Here is a 20,699-nt window from a genome sequence, read left to right on the forward strand (position 1 = left end):
CAGCTCGTTACCTGTATAAAAGACACCTGGGAGCCAGAAATCTTTCTGATTGAGAGGGGGTCAAATACTTATTTCCCTCATTAAAATGCAAATTAATTTATACATTTTTTTACATGCATTTTTATGGATATTTTTGTTGTTATTCTGTCTCTCACTGTTCAAATAAACCTACCATTAAAATTATAGACTGATTATTTATTTGTCAGTGGGCAAAAAAGTATTTAGTCAGCCACCAATTGTGCAAGTTCTCCCACTTAAAAAGATGAGAGGGGCCTGTAATTTTCATCATAGGTACACGTCAACTATGACAGACAAAATGAGAAAAGAAAATCCAGAAAATCACATTGTAGGATTTTTAATGAATTTATTTGCAAATTATGGTGGAAAATAAGTATTTGGTCAATAACAAAAGTTTCTCAATACTTTGTTATATACCCTTTGTTGGCAATGACACAGGTCAAACATTTTCTGTAAGTCTTCACAAGGTTTTCACACACTGTTGCTGGTATTTTGGCCCATTCCTCCATGCAGATCTCCTCTAGAGCAGTGATGTTTTGGGGCTGTAGCTGGGCAACACGGACTTTCAACTCCCTCCAAAGATTTTCTATGGGGTTGAGATCTGGAGACTGGCTAGGCCACTCCAGGACCTTGAAATGCTTCTTACGAAGCCACTCCTTCGTTGCCCGGGCGGTGTGTTTGGGATCATTGTCATGCTGAAAGACCCAGCCACGTTTCATCTTCAATGCCCTTGCTGATGGAAGGAGGTTTTCACTCAAAATCTCACGATACATGGCCCCATTCATTCTTTCCTTTACACGGATCAGTCGTCCTGGTCCCTTTGCAGAAAAACAGCCCCAAAGCATGATGTTTCCACCCCCATGCTTCACAGTAGGTATGGTGTTCTTTGGATGCAACTCAGCATTCTTTGTCCTCCAAACACGACCAGTTGAGTTTTTACCAAAAAGTTCTATTTTGGTTTCATCTGACCATATGACATTCTCCCAATCATCTTCTGGATCATCCAAATGCACTCTAGCAAACGTCAGATGGGCCTGGACATGTACTGGCTTAAGCAGGGGGACACGTCTTGCACTGCAGAATTTGAGTCCCTGGCGGCGTAGTGTGTTACTGATGGTAGGCTTTGTTACTTTGGTCCCAGCTCTCTGCAGGTCATTCACTAGGTCCCCCCGTGTGGTTCTGGGATTTTTGCTCACGTTCTTGTGATCATTTTGACCCCACGGGGTGAGATCTTGCGTGGAGCCCCAGATCGAGGGAGATTATCAGTGGTCTTGTATGTCTTCCATTTCCTAATAATTGCTCCCACAGTTGATTTCTTCAAACCAAGCTGCTTACCTATTGCAGATTCAGTCTTCCCAGCCTGGTGCAGGTCTACAATTTTGTTTCTGGTGTCCTTTGACAGCTCTTTGGTCTTGGCCATAGTGGAGTTTGGAGTGTGACTGTTTGAGGTTGTGGACAGGTGTCTTTTATACTGATAACAAGTTCAAACAGGTGCCATTAATACAGGTAACGAGTGGAGGACAGAGGAGCCTCTTAAAGAAGAAGAGAGCCAGAAATCTTGCTTGTTTGTAGGTGACCAAATACTTATTTTCCACCATAATTTGCAAATAAATTCATAAAAAATCCTACAATGTGATTTTCTGGATTTCTTTTTCTCAATTTGTCTGTCATAGTTGACGTGTACCTATGATGAAAATTACAGGCCTCTCTCATCTTTGTAAGTGGGAGAACTTGCACAATTGGTGTCTGACTAAATACTTTTTTTTTAAACCTACCATTAAAATTAAAGACTGATTATTTATTTGTCAGTGGGCAAACGTACAAAATCAGCAGGGGATCAAATACTTTTTTCCCTCACTGTATACGTACATACACATACATGTACACATACATACATATAAATACATATACGTACACTACCGTTCAAAAGTTTAGGGTCACTTAGAAAAGTCCTTGTTTTCGAAAGAAAAGCAATTTTTTTGTCCATTAAAATAACATCAAATTGATCCGAAATATGGTGTAGACATTGTTAATGTTGTAAATGGCTATTGTAGCTGGAAACGGCAGATTTTTTATGGAATATCTACATAGGCGTACAGAGGCCCATTATCAGCAACCATCAGTCCTGTGTTCCAATGGCACGTTGTGTTTGCTAATCCAAGTTTATCATTTTAAAAGGCTAATTGATAATTAGAAAACCATTTTGCAATTATGTTAGCACAGCTGAAAACTGTTGTGCTGATTAAAGAAGCAATAAAACTGGCCTTCTTGAGACTAGTTGAGTATCTGGAGCATCAGCAATCGTGGGTTCAATTACAGGATCAAAATGGCCAGAAACAAATAGCTTTCTTCTGAAACTCATCAGTCTATTCTTGTTCTGAGAAATGAAGGCTATTCCATGCAAGAAATTGCCAAAAACGGAAGATCTCGTACAACGCTGTGTACTACTCCCTTCACAGAACAGCGCAAACTGGCTCTAACCAGAATAGAAAGAGGAGTGGGAGGCCCCGGTGCACAACTCAGCAAGTGGACAAATACATTAGAGTGTCTAGTTTGAGAAACAGACGCCTCACTGGTCCTCAACTGGCAGCTTCATGAAATAGTACCCGCAAAACACCAGTCTCAACGTTAACAGTGAAGAGGCGACTCCGGGATGCTGACCTTCTAGGCAGATTTGCAAAGCCATTACAGTTATACCTGGCTATACTTATTTCACCACTTACCATAATGAGATACAAGTTTTAAATCTATTTATCATAATATATGTTTGTAAATTTACCAATTAAAAATACCATAGTGATTGAGTGTCCATATAGCTGTACCATGATATTTGCATTAAGAGAACGAGTTTCCATTGCTCCAGAGTCCAATGGCAGCGAGCTTTACACCATTCTAGTCGGCGCTTGGCATTGCGCATGGTGATCTTAGGCTTGTGTGCGGCTGCTCTGCCATGGAAAACCATTTCATGATGCTCCCAACGAACAGTTATTGTGCTGATGTTGCTTACAGATGCAGTTTGGAACTCGGTAGTGAGTGTTGCAACCGAGGACAGACGATATGTACACGCTACGCACTTCAGCACTCGGCGGTCCTTTTCTGTGAGCTTGTGTGGCCTACCACTTCATGGCTGAGCCGTTGTTGCTCCTAGACATTTCCACTTTACAATAACAGCACTTACATTTGACCGGGGCAACTCTAGCAGGGCAGACATTTGACGAACTGACTTGTTGGAAAGGTGGCATCCTATGACGGTGCCACGTTGAAAGTCACTGAGCTCTACAGTAAGGCCATTCTAATGCCAATGTTTTTCTTTGCAGATTGAATGGCTGTGTGCTCGATTTTATATACCTGTCAGCAACGGGTGTGGCTGACATAGCCAAATCCACTAATTTGAAGGGGTGTCCACATACTTTTGTATATATAGTGTAGCTCACTTCCTGTAAAATGCATAGGCCTACATGCACATGAATGGGTACTTTGGGTAAAGGAAATTGTGGCTTTGACTTGCAAACATTGTCGTGCAAATCTTTACCCACCATCAACACCAACATCTCTGCAATCCCCCTCCAAGCCATTGACCTTCAGATTTTGTCTCTGTGTTCTATAATCAAATAAACGAGGGAGAATTACAAAGCTCCCCACACCACAGTAATTTCCTTTTTGACATTTTTAAATAGCCTACAAATGGCCAGCTCCTTATTTTTATGTACAGTACTGTACCTAGAATACAAGGGTTGCATTTGCACTAAACAATTTTCATGTCAGAAAAATAATGTAGAAAATCTGGCTTATACAATATCTACTGGTATCATTTTCAATTGAGAACATACAGCTAGCTCATCAATATGCAAATTATGTGTGAGTTTAGCTATTCTCTGCTTCAGATGTACAATGACAAGGGGCACATTGATTGCACATGCACAATAGGCCAGTTATGCCATCATACTGTATGCTTCTGGCTGCATTGGTGATGCATGCCATTATGATAAGCTGCAAAATGGGTTCACATGGCTGATATCCTGAGACAGTGACAATCAAATATAACCGATTGGAGAGCTCACAACTGGACAAAAAGGTTATCTGTGATGAATGAACATTGACACTAGTTCATCTTGAATAAAGTTTTAAGTTAACAATTAAAACAAGTTTAAACACTTCACTTCAATGAATCAACATTGAATGAATCAAAATATAATAAAAAAATGTACAAATAATCGAACTTGTTTGTAAATGTTAGACATCTCAGTAAGCATAATTTCAGGTGAACAAAAAAGTCCATACTCTCTGATCTACGGGGTGAGCAGACTTCTATTCCATCCCAGCAATAATACACATTATTATCAACTCATTAGGTTTGATAAGTTGAATCAGGTGTGTTAGTGCTGGGCTGGAACAGAAGCCTGCACACACAGCATACCTCCAGGAGAAGGATTGGCCTGCTACAGTTGTAATATGTTTGTAGCCTACATTGTGTGTGACTTTTAACTATATTGTTTTATAAAACATTAGCTAACATAAGTACACGTACAAACCATGGCATACAAGGATCTGCCAGCAGTCTCTTGGGACATTCACTGGGACCTCTTCATCTGCAGACAGGCTTTTGCAGCTCTCCATATCTGAAGACAGACATCACAAAGAAACAGGCTTCATTTTATTACAATTAGACAGCCCTGACTATTATCTCTCTACATCAAGATATAGCTAATATGAAGGTAACTAGCTGATGATACAGTACTTCACTTAGCTATAGTATGTAAAGTTGGCTAGCTAGCTAGCTAACAAGCATCTCATTAGCCTACAGACAGTGGCCTGCTAGCTAATAATAAAAAAACATTATTTTTTTATTCAAAATGTATTTACTTACTTACTTGAATACGTTCACGCCTTCGCCTACGCCTACGAAACGGCCAATCTTTTGGACAGAAGAGCTGCCATTTCATAATCTGTTAATTCATTTCTCTTGCACTTGGACAGGTAAATATTTAGCCTATAGTCCTAATATTTAGCTAATGAATGGCCTAATATCTAGCTAATATATAGCTTTTTACTTCGGATACACATCACTAGCCTCTCTCTTGCATCTGTTTTTGTGCACAACAGGCAATAGGCTACTCAAGCCTCTCCAGAATAGGCCATTCCTCTTCTTGTGAAATCCCAGGAAAAGCTATAGGCTACAAAAGCTATAGGACATATATTTTGATTATTTGTTATACTATGCCTAATTGCCTATTCAGGGAAAGAAGCAGGCTTGCTCTTGTTAACTACTGAATGTAAAACAGGCCAAAAGCATAGAAAATGCATATCGGGGAAAGTTGAGGAGAGAAAGAGCATTGGTGTGATCACTTTTGGACAGTTATGATAACATTGTTGCACTGACGCATTGCAAGTAGTTGCACAGGACAGACATACAGTGGGGAAAAAAAGTATTTCGTCAAATCAAATCAAATCAAATTTGATTGGCCACATGCGCCGAATACAACAGGTGCAGACATTACAGTGAAATGCTTACTTACAGCCCTTAACCAACAGTGCATTTATTTTTTACAAAAAAAGTAAAAATAAAACAACAACAAAAAAAGTGTTGAGAAAAAAAAGAGCAGAAGTAAAATAAAATAACAGTAGGGAGGCTATATATACAGGGGGGTACCGGTGCAGAGTCAATGTGCGGGGGCACCGGCTAGTTGAGTTAGTTGAAGTAATATGTACATGTGGGTAGAGTTAAAGTGACTATGCAGAAATAATTAACAGAGTAGCAGCAGCGTAAAAAGGATGGGGTGGGGGGGCAGTGCAAATAGTCCGGGTAGCCATGATTAGCTGTTCAGGAGTCTTATGGCTTGGGGGTAGAAGATGTTGAGAAGTCTTTTGGACCTAGACTTGGCACTCCAGTACCGCTTGCCGTGCGGTAGCAGAGAGAACAGTCTATGACTAGGGTGGCTGGAGTCTTTGACAATTTTGAGGGCCTTCCTCTGACACCGCCTGGTATAGAGGTCCTGGATGGCAGGAAGCTTGGCCCCAGTGATGTACTGGGCCGTACGCACTACCCTCTGTAGTGCCTTGCGGTCGGAGGCCAAGCAGTTGCCATACCAGGCGGTGATGCAACCAGTCAGGATGCTCTCGATGGTGCAGCTGTAGAATTTTTTGAGGATCTGAGGACCCATGCCAAATCTTTTCAGTCTCCTGAGGGGGGATAGGCTTTGTCGTGCCCTCTTCACGACTGTCTTGGTGTGTTTGGACCATGATAGTTCGTTGGTGATGTGGACACCAAGGAACTTGAAGCTCTCAACCTGTTCCACTACAGCCCCGTCGATGAGAATGGGGGCGTGCTCAGTCCTCTTTTTTTTCCTGTAGTCCACAATCATCTCCTTTGTCTTGGTCACGTTGAGGGAGAGGTTGTTGTCCTGGCACCACACGGCCAGGTCTCTGACCTCCTCCCTATAGGCTGTCTCATCGTTGTCGGTGATCAGGCCTACCACTGTTGTGTCGTCGGCAAACTTAATGATGGTGTTGGAGTCGTGCCTGGCCATGCAGTCATGGGTGAACAGAGAGTACAGGAGGGGACTGAGCACGCACCCCTGAGGGGCCCCCGTGTTGAGGATCAGTGTGGCAGATGTGTTGTTACCTACCCTTACCACCTGGGGGCGGCCCGTCAGGAAGTCCAGGATCCAGTTGCAGAGGGAGGTGTTTAGTCCCAGGATCCTTAGCTTAGTGATGAGCTTAGAGGGCACTATGGTGTTGAATGCTGAGCTGTAGTCAATGAATAGCATTCTCACGTAGGTGTTGCTCTTGTCCAGGTGGGAAAGGGCAGTGTGGAGTGCAATAGAGATTGCATCATCTGTGGATCTGTTGGGGCGATATGCAAATTGGAGTGGGTCTAGGGTTTCTGGGATAATGCTGTTGATGTGAGCCATGACCAGCCTTTCAAAGCACTTCATGGCTACAGACGTCAGTGCTACGGGTCGGTAGTCATTTAGGCAGGTTATCTTAGAGTCCTTGGGCACGGGGACTATGGTGGTCTGCTTGAAACATGTTGGTATTACAGACTCAGTCAGGGACATGTTGAAAATGTCAGTGAAGACACTTGCCAGTTGGTCAGCACATGCTCGGAGTACACGTCCTGGTAATCCGTCTGGCCCTGCGGCCTTGTGAATGTTGACCTGCTTAAAAGTCTTACTCACATCGGCTACGGAGAGCGTGATCAGGCACCAATTGTGCAAGTTCTCCCACTTAAAAAGATGAGAGGCCTGTAATTTTCATCATAGGTACACATCAGCTATGACAGACAAATTGAGAAAATGATTTTTAATGATTTTATTTGCTAATTATGGTGGAAAATAAGTATTTGGTCACCTACAAACAAGCAAGATTTCTGGCTCTCACAGACCTGTAACTTCTTCTTTAAAAGGCTCCTCTGTCCTCCACTCGTTACCTGAATTAATGTCACCTGTTTGAACTTGTTAGCAGTATAAAATACACCTGTCCACAACCTCAAACAGTCACACTCCAAACTCCACTATGGCCAAGACCAAAGAGCTGTCAAAGGACACCAGAAACAAAATTGTAGACCTGCACCAGGCTGGGAAGACTGAATCTGCAATAGGTAAGCAGCTTGGTTTGAAGAAATCAACAGTGGGAGCAATTATTAGGAAATGGAAGACATACAAGACCACTGATAATCTCCCTCGATCTGGGGCTCCACGCAAGAGCTCACCCCGTGGGGTCAAAATGATCACAAGAACGGTGAGCAAAAATCCCAGAACCACACGGGGGGACCTAGTGAATGACCTGCAGAGAGCTGGGACCAAGGTAACAAAGCCTACCATCAGTAACACACTACGCCGCCAGGGACTCAAATCCTGCAGTGCCAGACGTGTCCCCCTGCTTAAGCCAGTACATGTCCAGGCCCGTCTGAAGTTTGCTAGAGTGCATTTGGATGATCCAGAAGAGGATTGGGAGAATGTCATATGGTCAGATGAAACCAAAATAAAACTTTTTGGTAAAAACTCAACTCGTCGTGTTTGGAGGACAAAGAATGCTGAGTTGCATCCAAAGAACACCATACCTACTGTGAAGCATGGGGGTGGAAACATCATGCTTTGGGGCTGTTTTTCTGCAAAGGGACCAGGACGACTGATCCGTGTAAAGGAAAGAATGAATGGGGCCATGTATCGTGAGATTTTGAGTGAAAACCTCCTTCCATCAGCAAGGGCATTGAAGATGAAATGTGGCTGGGTCTTTCAGCATGACAATGATCCCAAACACACCGCCCGGGCAACGAAGGAGTGGCTTCGTAAGAAGCATTTCAAGGTCCTGGAGTGGCCTAGCCAGTCTCCAGATCTCAACCCCATAGAAAATCTTTGGAGGGAGTTGAAAGTCCGTGTTGCCCAGCGACAGCCCCAAAACATCACTGCTCTAGAGGAGATCTGCATGGAGGAATGGGCCAAAATACCAGCAACAGTGTGTGAAAACCTTGTGAAGACTTACAGAAAACGTTTGACCTGTGTCATTGCCAACAAAGGGTATATAACAAAGTATTGAGAAACTTTTGTTATTGACCAAATACTTATTTTCCACCATAATTTGCAAATAAATTCATAAAAAATCCTACAATGTGATTTTCTGGATTTTATTTTCTCATTTTGTCTGTCATAGTTGACGTGTACCTATGATGAAAATTACAGGCCTCTCTCATCTTTTTAAGTGGGAGAACTTGCACAATTGGTGGCTCACTAAATACTTTTTTCCCCCACTGTATACTGTAGTTATTGACTTGGTGAATGGCCCAGGCCTTAACTCTGACACAACACAACTAAAGTTATTATCACAACAGAACTAGCCTAACAGTAAGTCTAGCTAACGTTAGAGAACTTGAATGAAATAAATATAGAATTACACTCATACTTGTTTACTTGACTTTTATAAATGGACTCTTTCAAATAATTTACTCTGGCAAGTTTGCCACCAGTTCGCTGCAGTAGTGAAGTAAAGCGGAAGTCGAATCCATCACTTCAGTTGTTTGGCAGTGCCCATAGCAACGTTAGAAAATGAGGTGGATGTGTGCTGGAGTTACAGCAGAGTTGCTCATGGGTTGTTAGAAATGACATTAATATTTTCCATGACAACATGTGGAGCCTCGAAAATATAATTAGAATTTATAACCAGTCAAAAACAAACATTTACCTGTTTGCTAGTCAAGTTGTATTTTGAGGCTTAAAGTCAAAACTAAGATGTTTTGTGGTTTTGTGGTAATTACAGTATGTATTTTAGTTCGAGAGTTTTGACAGGTTTCATCTGGACAAACAAAAATCAGTTGCTTAGCAACCGGATACCAACTGTGTTCTGTGGAGGAAAAAAGTGATCGAGTTCCAATATTTGCATAATTGTTGTGATTGGAGGATAGCTGTGAGGGCGATAGAATCAGGATCAAATCCTCTGTTCTCCTCAAGCAAATTAATGAGAGAATGTTCATATTTGAAGATGACAGAAAGGCCAGTCTCTTTGGCACATGACATTGAGTACAGGGAGTGGATTAGCTAAAGAGACTGGTACTCAGGTTAGGGAGTACAGCCTCTACTGCAAGACAAGTCTTGTCAGCAACCTTTCGGTTACTGACCCAACGCTCTTAACCGCTAGGCTACCTTCCGCCTCACTACTTCCCATTTCTGTCTTCCTGTGTGAATTTCTGCTTGTCTGGGTAACGCGGATGTCTTTTCTGCTAAATTACGTGCGAGTAAACAATTCTCTGGTTCTCCTCAACTAAACCAGACCCCCATCCCTTCTCTGGTCCTGTCTGGTTCTCCCCCATGAAACCAGACCCTGTCTCCTCACTGGTCCCCCATAACCAGACCCTCCTCCCCTCTCTGGTCCTCTCAGGCAGGGCATAAGCGACATACATGTAAGTGGTCACGTAGGGCCACCGGCCCTTTCTGGAACTCAGTCGGGGTCTCAACTTACTATTGAGAGTAAAATTAGTACAATACACCAGCTGCAATTTCGAAATTTGTTTGTGCATCAGCAGTTTTTCTCTTGTTAAGTCAGTCACTGACAGTGACTCAATTATCCATGTCAGCCAACAATTTTTAGATTGGTAGTTAGTCTAGTAGTAATCATGGCTGAATACCGACCGGCACGTGCCCAGGAGCCCTGACCTTCACGAGTCCCCCTCTGATTTTGTTAGTCATTCTCACCAATATATTATATGAAGATGACATAAGTCAATACAAAATGTGTAGAATTGTAGCTAAAAAAACTGTCTCTCCACCCCATGGCAAAATGGATAGAATTGCAGAACATTTACAGTAAAACGGACTGAAGTTTGTTATAAAAGGTGATAAATGCAGTCGTTTTTATCTCAATATCAAATCATTTCTGGTTAACAATTATGTACCTTACTGTGATTGTTTTAAATTAAAGAAAAAAAATAGCTTCTTAGCAAAGAGCAATTTCTCAAGCAATAATTTTGCTAGGACTGTCTGGGAGTGGGGAGGGGCAAACTGAAGAATTGCTATTATTGTCAGAGAGGTTTGGAACTCTCTTTCCTATTAACTATGTTACCTCATGGGGATGTCACCATGGAGGGCTAAAACTCCATCCCACCAAAACAGGCTGAAATTTCAGGCGGTTTCATAATATATATATACAGTACTAGCCACAAGTTTGGAAACACCTACTCATTCAAGGGTTTTTTCTTTATTTTTACTATTTTACATTATAGAATGATAGTGAAGACATCAAAACTATTAAATAACACATATGGAATCATGTAGTAACCAAAAAAGTGTTAAACAAATCAAAATATATTTTATATTTGAGATTCTTCAAATAGCCACCTTTTGCCTTGATGACAGCTTTTTACACTCTTGGCATTCTCTCAACCAGCTTCACCTGGAATGCTTTTCCAACAGTCTTGAAGGAGTTCCCACATATGCTGAGCACTTGTTGGCTGCTTTTCCTTCACTCTGTAGTCCAATTCATCCCAAACAATCTCAATTGGGTTGAGGTCGGGTGATTGTGGAGGCCAGGTCATCTGATGCAGCACTCCATCACTCTCCTTCTTGGTCAAATAGCCCTTACACAGCCTGGAGTGTGTTGGGTATTTGTCCTGTTGAAAAACGAATTTATAGGCCCTGTGTAGCTCAGTTGGTAGAGCATGGCGTGGCAATGCCAGGGTTGTGGGTTCATTTCCCACGGGGGGCCAGTATGAAAACAAAAATGAAAAAAACAATGTATGCACTCACTAACTAAGTGGCTCTGGATAAGAGTGTCTGCTAAATTGCTAAAATGTAAGCGCAAACCAGATGGGATGGCGTATCGCTGCAGAATGCTGTGGTAGCCATGCTGGTTAAGTTTGTAATTATTTTGCACTATAGCCTATTTATTGCCTTACCTCCATAACTTGCTACATTTGCACACACTGTATATATATTTTCTGTTGTATTTTTTTTGACTTTATGTTTTTTTTACCCCATATGTAACTCTGTGTTGTTGTTTTTATCGCACTACTATGCTTTATCTTGGCCAGGTCGCAGTTGTAAATGAGAACTTGTTCTCAACTGGCTTACCTGGTTAAATAAAGGTTAAATAAAAAATAAATAAAAGTGTGCCTTGAATTCTAAATAAATCACAAACAGTGTCACCAGCAAAGCACCCCGACACCATCACACCTCCTCCTCCATGCTTCACGGTGGGAACTACACATGCGGAGATAATCCATTCACCTACTCTGCGTCTCACAAAGACACAGCGGTTGTAACCAAAAATCTCAAATTTTGACTCATCAGACCAAAGGACAGATTTCCACCAGTCTAATATCCATTTCTTGCGTTTCTTGGCTCAATCAAGTCTCTTGTTCTTATTGGTGTCCTTTAGTAGTGTTTTCTTTGCAGCAATTCAACCATGAAGGCCTGATTCACGCAGTCTCCTCTGAACAGTTGATTTTGAGATGTGTCTGTTACTTGAACACTGTGAAGCATTTATTTGGGCTGCAATTTCTGAGGCTGGTAACTCTAATGAACTTATCCTCTGCAGCAGAGGTAACTCTGGGTCTTCCTTTCCTGTGGCGGTCCTCATGAGAGCCAGTTTCATCATAGCGCTTGATGGTTTTTACGACTGCAATTGAAGAAACTTTAAAAGTTCTTGAAATGTTCCGTATTGACTGACCTTCATGTCTTAAAGTAATGATGGACTGTTGTTTCTCTTTGCTTATTTGAGCTGTTCTTGCCATGATATGGACTTGTTTTTTTTACCAAATAGGGCTATCTTAAGAAGCATTAAGAAGGAAATAAATTCCACAAATTAACTTTTAAGAAGGCACACCTGTTAATTGAAATGCATTCCAGGTGACTACCTCATGAAGCTGGTTGAGAGAATGCCAAGAGTGTGCAAAGCTGTCATCAAGGCAAAGGGTGGCTATTTGAAGAATCTCAAATATAAAATATATTTTGATTTGTTGAACACTTTTTTAGGTTACTACATGATTCCATTTGTGTTATTTCATAGTTTTGATGTAGTTATAATGTAGAAAATAGTAAAAATAAAGAAAAACCCTTGAGTAGGTGTTCTAAAACTTTTGACCGGTAGTGTATATCTTTATAAAACACAGGAAAATCACGTTTTGGACTGCACTGGGCCTTTAAAACTGCAACACCCCCACGGCAAAATGTGTAGAATTGGAAGACATTTACTTTAAAACGTAAATGTTTCTTCCCCAACCAAATCTCGCTTAGGGCCCCCAACAGGCTAGAGCCGGCCCTGCTCTCAGGTACCCCACTAAACCCTGCTCCCCTCTCTGGTCCTCTCAGATTATCAGATCCTCATCTTCACGGTGGCTGTAGGAGTGGCTGTGGTAGCAGTGGTGTGTGTCATTGCTGCCGTCATCATAGTACGCAGAAGGAGAGAAAGTAAGGACTTACTGTACATTTGTCTTTGATCTTTCTTTGAGTTTAATGGAGTTCATTAATAACACAGTAATAGATGGAGCCAGCCATTGAAATTCTTCTTATGTTTTTGGGGGGGTTCTTTGCAGAGAATCAAGTGCCGAATGATAACAGCATTGTGAGTAACAAAGACATGTAATTGATGCGCTGTGGCTTAATAAACACAGTTAGTGTATTATACTATTGTTGTAGGAAATTAACTAAGAGTTTGCTCTGTAATTCTATTGTTTTGAATCCATTACCATTGTTACTAATTTATGAAGGGTCTGAATGCAGTAAACCACTCCACCCCACCAACCAATGATGAAAGGGTCAGTTCCTCAATATATTAATGGAATTTGAAACATGGTTAATATGAAACATGATTTCACCCAGTTGTTATCATGTATTGAGACTAATGTCCAGTTTAAATGATACATGTTTCAATAACAATTTTGACACTTGTAGAGTCAACCTGCTGACAGAATCACCTATGCTTCCATTGACCACTTCAATCAAAATCCCCCTCAGAGAGTTGATGTAAGTGAAGCTATACTGAACATATTGTAAAGGTATTGCTCTCCCTCCTATTCACTGTTTAAAGCCTTTCCTTTGTTGTGATGTGTGTGTGTGTGTGTGTGTGTGTGTGTGTGTGTGTGTGTGTGTCTGTAGGCCCAGGGTGAAGATGCAGTGACATATGCCTCAGTTATGCCCTCTTCTGGCAGAGGGAGAGAGCCAGCGAACCCTGCTGATCCCAGCCCCCTTTACTCCACTGTCAGCAAACCTCAGGGAGCCAAGACATCAACATGAGGACTGCAATCACTCTTTCACACCCTAATACCAGACCCGATTTGGTTCTAGGAACAGGGGTTTTCGTGCTATTAAAAGGGGCAATCTGCACTAGTTACATCCATTTCTGGACTTATAAATTAATGATGTTTAGCCATTGATTCTTGAAAAATAAAACGTATAAATGCCTCATGAGTTTAGTTCAACTGTCATACCCCATCAGAACCCAAAATATACACTTGTTTTACTCCAATGTTTGTAAACAAATTAAATGTAAACAAACACACTGTATAGCCGCAAAACATGGTTAAAACTATCATTTTGATATCATGGATGGCCAGTCCTTGCATCCATAGCTCTGTCTATGAATTTGAGAGTGGTTACATTTCTCCAGCCCCATCCCTCAGCTTTTTAGCAAAACTATGGCGTGGAGTATGCTTTGTTACTGTTTCAGCTACTGATTGCCGCTTTAAGATGTGTGTATTTCATTCATATAGACCAATGAGATAGGAGACTGGAAAAGTGGAAGAGTTTGAGAGTCAGAAGAGCATGCTTCAGATTCAACTCATGCTGACTCTGGTAGCCTAGGCTGTACAGTGCATTCGGAAAGTATTCAGACCCCTTGACCTTTTACACATTTTGTTACTTTACAGCCTTATTCTAAATGGATTAAATCGTTTTTTTCCCCCTCATCAATCTACACACAATACTCATAATGACAAAGTAAAAAAGGTATTTAAACATTTTTGCAAAGAAATATCACATTTACATAAGTGTTCAGACCCTTTACTCAGTACTTTGTTGAAGCACATTTGGCAGCGATTACAGCCTCGAGTCTACTTGGGTATGACACTAAAAGCTTGGCAAACCTGTATTTGGGGAGTTTCTCCCATTCTTCTCTGCAGATCCTCTCAAGCTCTGTCAGGTTGGATGGGGAGCGTCGCTTCACAGATATTTTCAGGTCTCTCCAGAGATGTTTGATCAGGTTCAAGTCCGGGCTCTGGCTAGGCCACTCAAGGACATTCATGGACTTGTCCGGAAGCCACTCCTGCGTTGTCTTGGCTGTGTGCTTAAGGTCGTTGTCCTGTTGGAAGGTGAACCTTCGCCCCAGTCTGAGGTCCTGAGCGCTCTGGAGCAGGTTTTCATCAAGGATCTCTCTGTACTTTGCTCTGTTCATTTTCCTTCGATCCTGACTAGTATCCCAGTCCCTGCCGCTGAAAAACATCCCCACAGCATGATGCTGCCACCACCATGCTTCACCATAGAGATGGTGCCAGGTTTCCTCCAGATGTGACGCTTGGCATTCAACTCAAAGAGTTCAATCTTGGTTTCATCAGACCAGAGAATCTTGTTTCTCATGGTCTGAGTCCGTTAGGTGCCTTTTGGCAAACTCCAAGCAGACTGTCATGTGCCTTTTACTGAGCAGTGGCATCCGTCTGGCCACTCTTACATAAAGGCCTGATTGGTGGAGTGCTGCAGAGATGATTGTCCTTCTGGAAGGTTCTCTAATCTCCACAGAGGAACTATGGAGCTCTGTCAGAGTGACCATCGGGTTCTTGGTCACCTCCCTGAACAAGGCCCTTCTTCCCCGATTGCTCAGTTTGGCCTGGCGGCCAGCTCTAAGAAGAGTCTTGGTGGTTCCAAACTTCTTCCATTTAAGAATGATGGAGGCCACTGTCTTCTTGGGGATCTTCAATGCTGCAGAATTTTTTTGGTACCCTTCCCCAGATCTGTGCCTTGACACAATCCTGTCTCGGAGCTCTACGGACAATTCCTTCGACCTCATGGCTTGGTCTTTGCTCTGACATGTACTGTCAACTGTGGGACCTTATATAGACAGGTGTGTGGCTTTCTAAATCATGTCCAATCAATTTAATTTACCACAGGTGGACTCCAACCAAGTTGTAGAAACATCTCAAGGATGATCAATGGAAACAGGATGAACCTGAGCTCAATTTCGAGTCTCATAACAAGGGGTCTGAATACTTATGTAAATAAGGTATTTCTGTTTTGTTTTTTAAATAAATGTGCAAAACATTCTAGAAACCTATTTTTGCTTCATTATTATGGGGTATTGTGTGTAGATTGATGAGGATTTGTATTTATTTATTTAATTTTAGAATAAGGCTGTAACGTAACAAAATGTGGAAAAACTTTCCGAATGCACTGTATACAAGTGGACCGCTGGACCACACAGGCCACTAAGATGATTACTAGATGGATAAGGTAGAACACTGGTTTTATGTTTTCTTTTAGGATAATAGCAGCTTCTTTGCCAAACATTTTTTCTATGCAGATAAACTCATGACTATTATTTCCAGCATTACTCTTGTTTAAAATGATATTGACTAAAGTGACATACTTAATAAAATGGAAATAAATCCGAACTGAATGTTTCATTTTGATATTACTTATTGGGGTTTTCTTCAGTAATTTACTCTATTCTTCAGTAGGAGGCAGTATACATTCTCAAATGTGAGATAGGTCCATATTGATCGTCTTTGCTTTTTGTTCTACTAAGAAGCAGTTGCCATAATGAAGCAGAATATTTATTCTGAAAATAAATAAGGGTCCAGAGGACCGAGTTTGGAAAACCTTGTATTATTACAAGAACCAGATCCCTGCCTAACCTAAGTACACGGGTACCTAATGTAAACTGGACCTGTTTCCTCCATTGGAAAAGTCTATAAGACTGTCCCACTTTAGCTACTCCTTTCTGTCCTACTTTAGCTAGCTATGGTTGCATTACAAAATGTAAACATAATACTGACAACTATGTATTTTGATGCACCAGAACGTAATATGCATTTTTACACTGAACAAAAACATAAACGCAACATACAACAATTACAAATATTTTACTGAGTTACAGTTCATATAAGGAAATCAGTCAATTGAAATAAATTCATTAGGCCCTAATCGATGGATTTCACATGACTAGGAATATCTGTTGGTCACAGACACCTTAAAAAAAAAAGTAGGGGCATGGATCAGTAAACCAGTTAGTATCTGGTGTGAACACAATTGCCTCATGCACATGCCTGCTTCTCAAAGAGTTGATCAGGCTGTTGATTGTGGCCTGTGGAATGTTGTCCCATTACTCTTCAATAGCTGTGAGAAGTTGCTGGATATTGGTGGGAACTGGAACACATTGTCGTACACGTCGATCCAGAGCATTCCAACCATGCTCAATGGGTGATGTCTAGTGAGTATGCAGGCCATGGAAGAACTGGGACATTTTCAACTTCCATGAATTGTGTATTGGGTCGTGCATTATCATGCTGAAACATGAGGTGATGGCGGCGGATGAATGGCACGACGGTGGGCCTCAGGATCTCATCACGGTATCTCTGTGCATTTAAATTGCCATCGATAAAATGCAATTGTGTTCGTTGTCCATAGCTTATCCTTGCCCATACCATAACCCCACCGCCACCATGGGGCACTCTGTTCACAACGTTGACATCAGCAAACCGCTCGCCCACACAACGCCATCTGCCCGGTACAGTTGAAACCGGGATTCATCCGTGAAGAGCACACTTATCCAGCATGCCAGTGGCCATCGACCGTGGTGAGGACGACGAGCATGCAGATGAGCTTCCCTGAGACTGTTTCTGACAGTTTGTGTAGAAACACAGTTTCATCAGCTGTCCGGGTGGCTGGTCTCAGACGATCCCGCAGGTGAAGAAGCCGGATGTGGAGGTCCTGGGCTGGCGTGGTTACACGTGGTCTGCGGTTGTGAGGCCGGTTGGACGTCCTGCCAAATTCTCTAAAACAACATTGGAGGCGGCTTATGGTAGAGAAATTAACATTTCATTCTCTGGCAACAGCTTTGGTGGACATTCCTGTAGTCAGCATGCCAATTACACGCTCCCTCAAAACTTGAGACATCTGTGGCATTGTGTTGTGTCACAAAACTGCGCATTTTATTGTCCCCAGCATAAGGTAATGATCATGCTGTTTAATCAGCTTATTGATATACCACACCTGTCAGGTGAATGGATTATCTTGGCAAAGGAGAAATGCTCACTAACAGGGATGTAAACACATTTGTGCACAAAATTTGAGAGAAATAAGCTTTTTGTGCGTATGGAACATTTCTGGGATCTTTTATTTCAGCTCATGAAACATGGGACCAACACTTTACATGTTGCATTTATAGTTTTGTTCAGTGTACATCAAAATTTGTCACAGTGCATTATTTATGACAGTTTTATGACCTTAACATCAAACCTTGAGCTTCGAGGGGTGAGCTTCCTGTTTGAAGCTTGCTCTGCCACCGTCTATGATGCCACACCAATGAAGTGATGTGATTTTGATCATGTGGTTTCTCTGCAAGTGCTTAGGAACAACAGTTTAGATTTTTCTCTTGTCAGACCATTGAAATCAAAGTGTCAGGATTAAGCTGTCCCAGTTTATATGGTGTCCCACTCCTTCCGAATTCACAGTATAGATCGTTTTTCATTGGACAGCAGATTAAGTTATTACACATATTTTGAAATGTAAAATCGTATAAATAAACGTCTATACAATTTGTAATAGCCTATGGGCTACTGAATTATAACAATTTGTCTCGACTTAATTCTGAACATTCTGATTACAAATACCCATACAGTATATTCCAGTCAATACAAGACTTCTCAAAAACCCCATAATAAGGATAGAGACTAAAGACAGTGAAATTATTTGTCAAACAAAGGTTATTTTATTATGCATACATCCACACATGCACAATTTCATGTCCACAAAATAATATTCTGGTCTTCAGTTGGTGGTCACTAGAAGATTGGCAACAAGTTAGTCAGCTGTCTGAAGAGAAAGAGAGTGTGAAAGAGTGGGAGGGGAAGGATGAGAGAGAGAGAGAGAGAGAGAGAGGTGTAGAGATAGAGAGAGAGAGAGAGAGAGGCATGTCAGGGATTTGAGCCCACTGCGTCCTCTCAGGAAAATCACTCATCACAGTGAAGCGTTTCTCTATGCACCACCTCTCCCTCCCTGAGATCCTGCTTTCCTCCCTGCCTCCCTCCTCTCTCTGCCTCCCTCCCCAGGGCTACACAAATCAATGTTGCGTTGCGCTGAGCCAGTGTAATTCCAGATTGGAGCCTCGTAACTGTCTCACATGAACCCAATAAGCTATTTTACTATAAAGAGAACATCTATCCAAGTGCCAGCATCTTCTTATGAAGGCCTGATCTGACACAAGCAGAGAGAGAGGAGGACAATCCACTTATCCAATAACTTTGCTTTCTATTTCTAATTCATAGTGGCTTATCTGGTAATAGATTATTCTGAATCAACTATTAGTAATCAGGTTAAACAATCTGGGTTGAAAATTCATTAACAAAAATACTCATATCTACAGTAGGGTTCACAGTGATTTTGCACCACATTAGGCATAAATAATGTCACAGGGTTGAACGCATAATAATAAAGCTAAATATGTGTTATGGATATAGAAAGATATACAGGTCTTGGGATCCAGTTGATTGAAAGACTCTATGGCAATTGATTCGTTTGGCAATGTGCTTCAGCATTACTCACCCCTCTCTCTCCGTGATGTTGCTCCCTTAGTGTGTGCCTCTGCATTGACCTGGCGTTGTGTTTACCCTGCACTGTGTGCAATAGCTATCAATCATTAATAAGCATACACTCTCACCAGAGCCCTGATGGTTTGGGCTGGTGGAAAGATAAAACACAGGTCTACTCCTGCCTAAAATAGACTACACAAGACCAGGCCTGCACATTGGATGTTTTAGTCTACCTTTCCTGTGTGGTACTGTATGGAGCACACCCAGTAATGATTTGACCTGCCATACTCCTTATATTAAGCAGACACACTTGCTGTGTGTTTGGGTGAGGAGATAGGGTACTCCTTCTAGAGATCTCATATTCTGAGCAGGCTTCCCCAAAAGGTTTCCTTAGACACAGATGTTGTATCATCTTACACTATGCACCATTCATAGGTCACATGACACCCCAGCAACACAGGGCACTGTCACATGCTTTTACACAAGGCCACACCAGATTAGGAATTAAATCAACCCTTTGTTTTGCACATAAACACACTACATTGAGTTCTAATCTGTCCTCAAATATTCCTTCCTTGAATAGTCCTTGCCAAAATCTTGCTGATGGGGTTGGTTGGGTTGTGAAAAAATATACAGCATTTACAGACTCTTCAATACTGATATAACTTGTATCATACAAGACGTGAGGGGTGCAGAGTAGACCATCAATAATTATTGGTATATTGGTAAAATATGTAAAACCTGTGAGTTTATTAGATACCAATCTGCTTGACAAAGGTAAATAAACAACAGATTGAAAGTAAGTATTATGTGTCCTTAGACTAGTAGATTTACACTTATGGAGATGAGGAACTGAGTCGGCCTTCGCTCTGCAGTTATCCCACATAGATCTTGTATACAGTGCTCAGGCAGGCAGGCCTAGCTTTAAACCATTGCTTTAGAGAGTAAGGGAAGGGAAATCAATGCAGCCTCAGAGAAGCCACCAAGCTAGCTTGGCATAGAGGAAACTGTCAATAGAGAGCTGCATCCTAAGCACTTCAAATGTAAATGTACTCTGCTACAGCACCAACACCAGGAATTTATAATTCATTTCAATGCGGTGAATGTTGTCTGGGAGTCATCCATATATTAAACCATGAATTTAAATAGTCACTTTGATTATATATATACACTACCAGTCAAAAGTTTGGACATACCTATTCATTCAAGGGTTTTTCTTTATTTGAACTATTTTCTACATTGTAGAATAATAGTGAAGACATCAAAACTATGAAATAACACATATGGAATCATCTAGTAACCAAAAAAGTGTTAAACAAATCAATATATATTTTAAATTTGAGATTCTTCAAACAGCCACCCTTTGCCTTGATGACAGCTTTGCATACTCTTGGCATTTTCTCAACCAGCTTCATGAGGTAGTCACCTGGAATGCATTTTAATTAACAGGTGT

At 41.5% G+C, this 20,699-nt stretch overlaps 1 long non-coding RNA gene across 1 annotated transcript; it reads left to right on the plus strand.

Annotated features, from left to right (window-relative positions):
* The first annotated feature begins 12,818 nt into the window (after window positions 1-12,818).
* Window positions 12,819-16,106, plus strand: LOC311106529. Its single transcript, XR_014610335.1, has 5 exons — window positions 12,819-12,917; window positions 13,043-13,071; window positions 13,217-13,264; window positions 13,401-13,472; window positions 13,605-16,106. It is a non-coding gene; the product is annotated as an uncharacterized lncRNA (long non-coding RNA).
* Window positions 16,107-20,699: the final 4,593 nt, after the last annotated feature.

This window comes from Coregonus lavaretus (genome assembly GCF_964263955.1).
Source record: "Coregonus lavaretus genome assembly, chromosome: 31".
NCBI classification, from domain to species: Eukaryota; Metazoa; Chordata; class Actinopteri; order Salmoniformes; family Salmonidae; genus Coregonus; species Coregonus lavaretus.